Consider the following 9,115-nt stretch of genomic DNA (forward strand, 5'->3'; position numbering starts at 1 on the left):
AGGAGTTGTGCAAAGAGAAATGCCCAAATATGAATAAGAATTATGCCAAAGTTCAAGATCGGGAAAGAGCCTCTAAGGAAAAGGAAACTCAGCATGTCAATGTCTTGCTACTTCAACCAACTGCCTCTGTTGGACTCAAAAGGGAATCTCAAAAAATTTGAGGGGTCAAATCAGCATATAAATGATGTCCCTATAAACCCTGTAGGATTACTTTCTTGGATGGTGATCATGTTATGTCCTGAAGCAACAGAGACTGATACCGAGGCTGCCAAATTTAAAGACTGAGATTGAAATTATGCTTCCTTCAGAATGAATTGTTCTTGTGACTGTTTTTTTCTCCTGGTCTAGCAACTGCTTTCTTCCCTGTTGCTGCAGGTATTTGCTACCTTATGCCTGGAGTGAGAAGGTAACTTTAGGTGCAGAGATTGGGCAGCCCTGAGAATGCAGGGGGCTGGAAGAACAGGAGTCAGTGCTCACTGTGCTCTTATAGCGACTTGGCCCTTCCTTCAGCCTTGAGGACCTATCCCTGAGGTTAGTCTGAAGTTTGACTGCAAGCCTGGTGACTGCTCACTATCCCACTGGGGCAGGGGAACAGAGTGAGGTCTTTAGTATTGCACAGGTATGAAATGTACATGAGTGAGAAAGAAAACCACAGTTGCTCTTGAGGCTGGGCTGGTCCCCCCATCCTAGCTTTAGCAGGATGTGTCTGTGCCCATGGACTCCCATTGAGTGGGTGGGCACTGGTGGAGCACCGAGGTAGGGTGTGTGCAGTAGGAACTCTGCACGTCAGGGCTCAGTGACTGCAAACAGTCTGTAAATGAAGAGCCAGCTCTCTCCCCTTGGCTGGAGGGAGCCTGGGGTGGCTGTGGAAGGCAGGATCCCAGATTCATACTGCAGGACCTGGCCCATGAGGCCAAAGTTGGGTGAGATCATACTTCTCTGCTTGATATAATGTAAGGCCTCCTTCAGGCAAGTTACTTGGTCTTCAGGAGATAACCCATGCAGAGTTGGGTGAACAGGAGATCCTGGCATTGCAATGGACACGAACCTTGCCTCCCTTTCCCCAAACACAGTCTAATGGAGACTATGCTTCTTGAAAGTGAGAACTAATGTCAGCCACATAGCTGTCTTCCTCAGGGATCCATTTGTAGTGTAGGTGGACCATGCTGGCCTCAGGGCTCTGTTGTGAGACATTCAGTAAGACTGTGATGTGGGGGATGGTGTGGACCTTGCACTTGGAGGCATGGTAGTCAGGTTAGTGTGGACCTTGTACTTGGATGCATGCTAAGCAGGTTGGTGAGGACCTTGCCCTTGGATGCATTGGTAGGTACTTTCGAGGTTGAGGAAAAGGCAAGAGTGCAAGTAGGCTGCCCTTCAGCTGATGTTGACCACACTGGCTGATGAGGTCTCTCTTGTTGCAATCTTCTCTTGTGAAATGGGCTGGACATCCACATAACACTGAGGATATTCTGAGTAAAAGGTCTCACATCCCACTTTGAGGAAGTCCTCAGGGCTGCAGCCAGCGGATGGAGTTCAGTGCTGCCTGGCATATTCAGCTACAGGATGGGGTGCCTGGCTGGCTCAGTCAGCAGAGCACACCACACTTGATCTCAAGGTCATGAGTTTGGGCCCCACGTTGTGGGTAGATTACTAAAAAAAAAATAAGGAAACACCAAGGAGACTTGACATGTTCATCTACTGACTAGCTGCTCACCACACCTAGAAGCCCTGATCTATATATTTTAAGACTTTGAATCTATACATTATCCTGCATATTTCTTCCTATGTGGTTAAATACAGATTCCATGCAAATTTTATCATTCTAGTTCAGAGTTGGGATAGACATATTAATGACAACATCAAAAATTCAGTTATTAATGGAGGTTAAGATTTTTGGTATGGGGTTTCCTCTTACATAACATATCCCTGAAATGGTAATATTTGTCATTACTTGGTCAAGTAGTATGGCTCATAATTCTAGAAATGCCAACAGTGACATTAAATTTCAAATTGGTGGCATTGAATTTAAAGAACTTAAGGGGGTAGCCCAAATGCAAGTTGTTCTAACATTTTCTCTCAGTGTAAAAGTAAATGTTTAAATCACATCTTGAGCTCAATTACATTTTCAGCCATACCTATCACAACCCAATTATTTCATGTATTGGCGAAGCTTGAGATAGTATTGGAGCTCTTAAACCAGGTAGTAGAACATCTGAAGTTGTATTATTATTTGGGGACACTGTGAAATATTGATATTTTATTCTATTTGACCTGCTGTGCTAGAAACAACGTATGAGCAGAAAAGGACTATATTCTACATATGCATTGAAACCATCACAATCACAAATTGCCAGAACTATGTAAACTCAGGCGAGAAAACCTCAGTTTCTGAGTTTTTCTGTTAACTTTAGTCTGTTACTTATCATGTGCTTTGTTAACATTCATTAGCAGGATCCAGAACTTATCAGAAATTCCAGGTAACTTCTACTCATTCATTCGGTGCAGATTTTGATGACTAAACTGAAACAAAAGTAATCCTATTCCCTGCTTCCTCTTCTGAGGATTGCACACACTGAGATATTGTTCACCACTGTTTTCCGCTGGTGGAGGAACAGGGCAGAAACGCCTGGGCCTTGACTCGTCCTTGTTCTATTCTCATCCTTGCTTACAAATCTTCCAGGCCCTCTGGACTCTGTTCTGGTCTTGGAGCATTTTCACCTGAACTTGGACTGGTTCTTTCACATTGCTGGGTCCTCAGCTCCCCAGTGGGTTGTCTTAGACCTCTGAGTCCTCTAGGTAACCCACCTCTAGTTGAGGACTCAGACCGTCTTTTGCACTATAGAATCTCCTGTCCGGGCACCCAACCTGGGGGCAGCAGAGAGGAGCTATATAGCAGCTCTGAAGGCTTGGATCTTGACTCCTTATGTTATCCCCCTGAAAGGAACCTGACAGGTGCACCTAAAACTTGTGCTGGAAACAAGGAAGCTTTTAAGCCTGGCTGATGGTGTGTCTAAAGGAGTGATCTGCAAAGGGTTCCAAAAAAGTCAAGTCAAGGCGATTTTAACACCAAAAAGAGCAATGTTTATAGTGGAAAGGCATCAAATACATGAAAATTCATGAGTCCATAATGATTCTTAAAAAGAAAACTCTAGAAAACACCTCTCATATTTGCTGTGACTTAAGCAGGATTAATTCCTTACTGTGAAAGTAGTTAAGGGGAAAAGGAAGGCTTTATATTGTCTGGCAGGAATTGCATTTCAAGGTAAGTAACCAAATGCCCAGTTGAGCTATACTTTACATAACAATGCAGGCATCATATATAAGAGGAATGGTAAGATTCAAAAGGTGTGATTTGGAGACTCCTTGAGTAAGGATGATCAGTTGGCATTAAATTATTTGGTGGGTAGTTGGTGAAGTGCTGGACATTATATGGAGCCAAAGTCTCGACGTGCAGGTGACATAGTGGCACAGGGGACCATGAAGTAGCAGAATAGAGCTCAGGCCAGTTTTTTTTTAATCAATGTTTATTTATTTTTGAGAGGCAGAAAGAGACAGAGCATGAGCAGGAGAGGGGCAGAGAGAGAGGGAGACACAGAATCCGAAGCAAGCTCCAGGCTCAGCTGTCAGCACAGAGCCTGACATGGGGCTTGAACTCATGAACCATGAGATCATGACCTGAGTTGAAGTCAGACACTTAACCGACTGAGCCACCCAGGTTCCCCGAGCTCAAGCCAGTTTTGATGCAAATGGGTCTATCATTTTTTTAAGTGGGTCTGCCAGCTATTATGAGCCTTTGATGTGGGATAATATGAAGTGTGTATTATCACTTCTCTTTTTGCATATGTATTTTTTTTTGCATTTTTTTTGCATTTGCATTTGCATACGGTTTCTTTTTTTCTCAAGAGCTCTGAAATGAGACTGCTTGGTTTTTCTCCTGATGCTCTCACTTCTGGGTTGGGATCTTGAGCAATTTATGCAACATCTCAGAGCCTCAGTTTCCTAGACTTCATAGGGTTTTGTGAAGATCTAATAAGAATATTTGTGAAGGAGTGCCTGGGTGGATCAGTCAGTTAAGCATCCAACTCTTGATTTCGGCTCAGGTCATGATCTCATGGTTTTTGAGTTCGACCCCTGCATAGGACTCTGTGCTGACAGGGCGGAGCCTGCTTGAGATTCTCTCCCTCTCTCTCTGCCCATCCCCTTCTGGCACATGTGCTCTATCTCTCTCTCTCCCTCTCTCTCAAATTAAATAAATACACTTAAAAAAAAGTATATTTGTGGAATTGTTGGACTAGGGCTGGACCCTACAACACTCAATAAATTAGCTTTATTATTATTGTAAATAATTATTTCCTGAATAAATGAATACTGTAGCCATAATGGCTATCTATACCTATGTACCTCTCCTCTCCCTTCACCCAACCCAGTCCCGCCCATGAGATTCTAGACTTCTAGCAGGAGATACTTTGAGAACCTATAAATATGTCAGAACCCAGGCTCCATATTCTTTCATCACTAACCCACCTGCAGAACCTGAGTGAGTCACTCAGTTTCCTCATCATGAGCCTAGAAAAGAGGTGGGCAGAGTGGACGATGTGTCGAGCGTGTGGCATGTGAGGGAGAAAGATGACGCAAACCTGGTAGGAAGGTATTATTCAGCGTGACCCAGGGGACAACGTATATAAGATAAAATGTAATGTTTCCCCCACTCAGGGGACAGCACACTGACCTTACTTTTCTTAAAATTTCCAAAATAAAACTGAGGGCTGCCTTGATTCTATCCCTTCCAGGATTGAGTGAACAAATATTTGTTTACTAAATTCTTTAAATTTGGGGCGCTTGGGTGGCTCAGTTGGTTGGTCGTCCGACTTCAGCTCGGGTCATGATCTCACAGTTCGTGGGTCTGAGCCCCGCATCGGGCTCTGTGCTCTCAGCTTGGAGCCTGCTTCGGATTCTGTGTCTCCCTCTCTCTCTGCCCCTCCCCGACTCGCACTGTGTCTCTCTCTTTCAATAATAAAATAAACATTAGAAAAATCCTTTAAATTTTTAATGATAATTCTTATTCCAGAATAAAAATTCCCTTGCCCTTATCCCCTTATACAACAGTACAAGGACTACATTGATTGCCTGCTTCCCCTACTACACTGTAACCTCCACGAAGGCAGAGATCTTTATTTTGCTGGCTCATACATCCCCACACCTACAGCGGTACCTGGCGTACAGGTAACCCTTGGCGTATATCATCTTAGTTGTTCACAAATCCTTACTAAGTTATTAGCATGGGTATTGATTGCTCTTATAACATATGGGGCTTATGTCTGCAGCCTGTCAAATGGGTATATTCACTTGTCTCCACCCAAGACTGTTTTGAGTCAGGGAAACAACAGAGCTGTTTAAGAGTGTGGGTGAGGCCTGATGTAAGTATGTGTAATACGTGTCACACCGCCAAGCAGGTTGGGTTTTTCCCAGACAACCCAACTCAGGCCGTCTGCCTTGAAGACTTGGGCTTTTCCTGCTGTTCCCTGTCTTCCTTTGGCATCTCCAACTCCCTAACGAATATTTACTCAGAGTTACTCATGAGTTACTCACCATTCTAGACCCCTGGCAGGCATCAGCGAGCAAAACGAAGAAAGATCTCTGACCTGAACTGTGGGACATGGACTTTGAGACAAAGGGCTGAAAACTCGTGCAGAAAATTTTGCCTGAGCTTCTGAATGGAGTCACAGTTGCCTGAGATGGGGGAGTCTGTGGCGGGCAGCCTTCAGGGCAGAGACGGAAGTCCAGCTCTTTAAACATCTGTAGAAGGACTCCTTGCTTTTCCCCTGTCCCCCCAGAATGTTCTACCACACAATCCGTCTCAGCATTAAAAGCTGTTCTCCAGATGGAGCCTTATCTATCAGTCCTTGTACTTCAGTTCAATCTCAATCTTTGCTTCAAGAATGGCTCTCATTTTTGGTTGGTTCAAATGCAATCCCAAGTGCAGGAGTTTTGAGTGGGAGGGGTTGCAGTGTAGTGGTCTTTAAGCAATAGACAGGCAGCAGTCGGGTGAAAATAAAGGGGACCATTTCACCTGTAAGTGCCCGTGGCACCACTACCAATCAGATTGGAAGAATATGAATTAAATTTGTGGCAATAAGTGCAGAGCACGAGAAGGAAGGATGGGTCAGTGGCCAAGGGGTCCTTGACAACAGAATTGTTTGTGTGTTCAATTCTTCCTTTCTTCCTTCCTTTCTATTTTTGTTTGTTTGTTTATTTATGAGAGATAGAGACAGCATGAGTGGGGGAGGGGCAGAGAGAGAGAGGGATACACAGAATCCGAAGGAGGCTCCAGGCTCTGAGCTGTCAGCACAGAGCCCAGTTCAGGGCTTGAACTCACAAACTGTGAGATCATGACCTGAGCCAAAGTTGGACGATTAACCGACTGAGCCACCCAGGCACCCCACTGTTTGGATTATTTAGAAAAGGAATGTTATAGTACCAACTGGCTTAAATGTTAGTAGCCAGTTCTGGCTCGTGGGAACATGGGTGTTTATTATTTTACTTTTGCACTTTCTGTGTGGTAAGCATATAGATTAGAACAGGAGGTAGTGGTTAAGAACAGATTACCTGGGTTCAGTTCCAGTTCTGTTACTTATTAGCTGTGTGACCTTGGCCAGTGACTCAGCCAGTCTCTCTTTTTTCATGTTATAAAGATTGGGCTGAGGTTATACGGAAAGTGCCCAGATGAATGCTTGGCACATAACTAAGGGCTATTGAAGTGTTAGCTGTTATTGTTCCTAGAATTAAGAATGTAGTTATAAGTAGGGGCCCCTCCGTGGCTCAGTCGGTTAAGTGTCTGACTTGGGCTCAGGTCTCGATCTCAGGGTTTGTGAGTTGGAGCCCTGCATGGGGCTGGCTCTGCACTGTCAGATCAGAGTCTGCCTCAGATCTTCTGTCTCCCTCCCTCTCTGCCCCTCGCCTGCTTGTGCATGCACACTCTCATTCTCTCTTCCTCTCTTTCTCAAAAATAAACATTAAAATTTTTTTAAAAAGAATATAGTTATAAGTCATTATAAATTAATCAACAAAAGATTCATAGGATTTTATAATTGCAAAGAAGTCTTGCAGTCTTGATCAAAGGAGTTCTGCCGTGTTCCCAAGACTCCCTCTACGTGGGCCCATGTGTGGAGTGTACTGTGAGACCATGAGCAAGAAGGAGTAGAGGGGAGACCTGCTGTGTGGATGCGCAGAGTGTTCACATGATTCCCTCAGTGACATCCCGGAAAAAAAAGAGCCCTTCCTTGCGGTTCTAGGAAGAATTAATAATTTATATGCGGGAAGCATGAATTCCAGGAAGCAAGACACAGGCTTTTTCATACCTTTCTACACAGTAAGTTTCCTTCCTTCCTTCCTTCCTTCCTTCCTCTTTCTTTTTTCTCTTTTTCTTTTCTTCTTTCTTTCTTTCTTTCTTTCTTTCTTTCTTTCTTTCTTTCTTTCTTTCTTTCTTTCTTTCTTTCAATTGTTTCCTTGCTGCCATCTTTCAGTAATCACCCTTGCCATCTATGTATGCAAGGATGATTAGTGGATTAGCCTCACTACAGATGTGGATTATTTAAATGAGTGTGTATCTTAAAAATTTTTTTGATGTTTTTATTTATTTTTGAGAGAGAGAGAGAGAGACAGAGTGTGAGCAGGGGAGGGGCAGAGAGAGAGAGGGAGAGAGAGAAGCCCAAGCCAACTCCAGGATCTGAGCTGTCAGCACAGAGCCCAATGCGGGGCTTGAGCTCGTGAACCCTGAGATCATGACCTGAGTCAAAGTCAGATGCTTAACCTACTGAGCCACCCAGGTGCCTCTAAATGAGTGTGTATCTTGAAGTTGTTTTTTCCTCCTTCAATTAGTTTGTAAACCAAATGCATTTCTACTATCTTTGCTGAGAGGAAATTACATCTTATTTGTATATTGTCTCTGAAGTTCAATGACACCTCCAAGCATGTTTATTCATTTCTGATTTCACATTTAGAATAGGAAAGCAAAGAGCTCAGCTTTTAGTCTTTAGAGGGAAAATACTCATGAATGCACATAGACTGAGTCATAATTCCCTCTGTGACTCATATCTCTTTGTACCTTTTGTTTTTCTTCTCCACTCACTGCTCTCTGTTTCCTCACTATTTCTTCAAAGTATTCTCACTTTAAACCTGACTTTCATTTCCTAAGAGGCTTGAACTGTTGATATTAACATTGGTTATCGGTCATGTGTTGCCGGTGGAAGCAGTTAGTGTGCAGGGTGCTCTGTGCCGTTCTGTGAATAATGACCTCAGATCTAATCAGACGCCAGCTGAGAGAAGAGTCTACACTCACTAAACCCACTTCATCTGCAGGTCACTTCTTAGTTCTTTGTGCCTCATCACATTACAGAATCTTTACCAATGTCACCAGCGACTTCTCCTTGCAAATCCGTGAAGCCTTCCTCCCTGGCCGGATACTGGCTCTCTGCCCTCCCTGGCCCAGTTGCCCTGCACTTTGGCCACCTTTCCCTCGGTCCTCCTCCCTCACCACTCCCTCTTAGTTGCGTTTGTGACTCCCCTTCCCCTATCCGCCCTTGGGGTGTCCCTAGGGCTGGGTTCCTTTTACTCTGCCATTGGTGCGTGACTCAGTTTCTTAGATGAGATCAATGCATGGTATCTCCTGAAATCATCCAAACATTTGCATGCATGCTGTGATAAAAATAAAAATGAAAATAAAAATGCATCTGGTCTTTGTTCCTATTCTTGGCACAGAGCTCTTGAAACCCGTGTAAATCTCTAAGTGATAAGGGCACTAGGACCATCTTTTGTTCTATGCAGGTGACTCTGGGTGGGCTCCTGGATGGCTCCTGGATGGGGCCAGTCACCAGAAAGACCTGCCATGATTAGAAGCTTGGGATTTTCATCTCCAACTCCCATTCTCCAGAGAGGGAGAGGGGCCGGAAATGGAGTAATTCGTCAGTCCTGCGTATGATCATGCCTCCATAAAAACACCAATATTATGGGGTTCAGAAGGCTTCTGGGCTGGTGTACACATAGACATACACGGAGAGTGGTGTGCATGGGGAGGGCGTGGAAGCATTGCACCCCTTCCCACATACCTTGCTGTATG

At 44.2% G+C, this 9,115-nt stretch overlaps 1 pseudogene; it reads right to left on the minus strand.

Moving 5' to 3' along the window:
• Nucleotides 1-692: 692 nt before the first annotated feature.
• On the minus strand, nucleotides 693-5,244 carry LOC102966277 (annotated as a pseudogene).
• Between the last annotated feature and the right edge of the window lie 3,871 nt (nucleotides 5,245-9,115).

Source organism: Panthera tigris, chromosome D4 (assembly GCF_018350195.1).
Source record: "Panthera tigris isolate Pti1 chromosome D4, P.tigris_Pti1_mat1.1, whole genome shotgun sequence".
Lineage (NCBI taxonomy): Eukaryota > Metazoa > Chordata > Mammalia > Carnivora > Felidae > Panthera > Panthera tigris.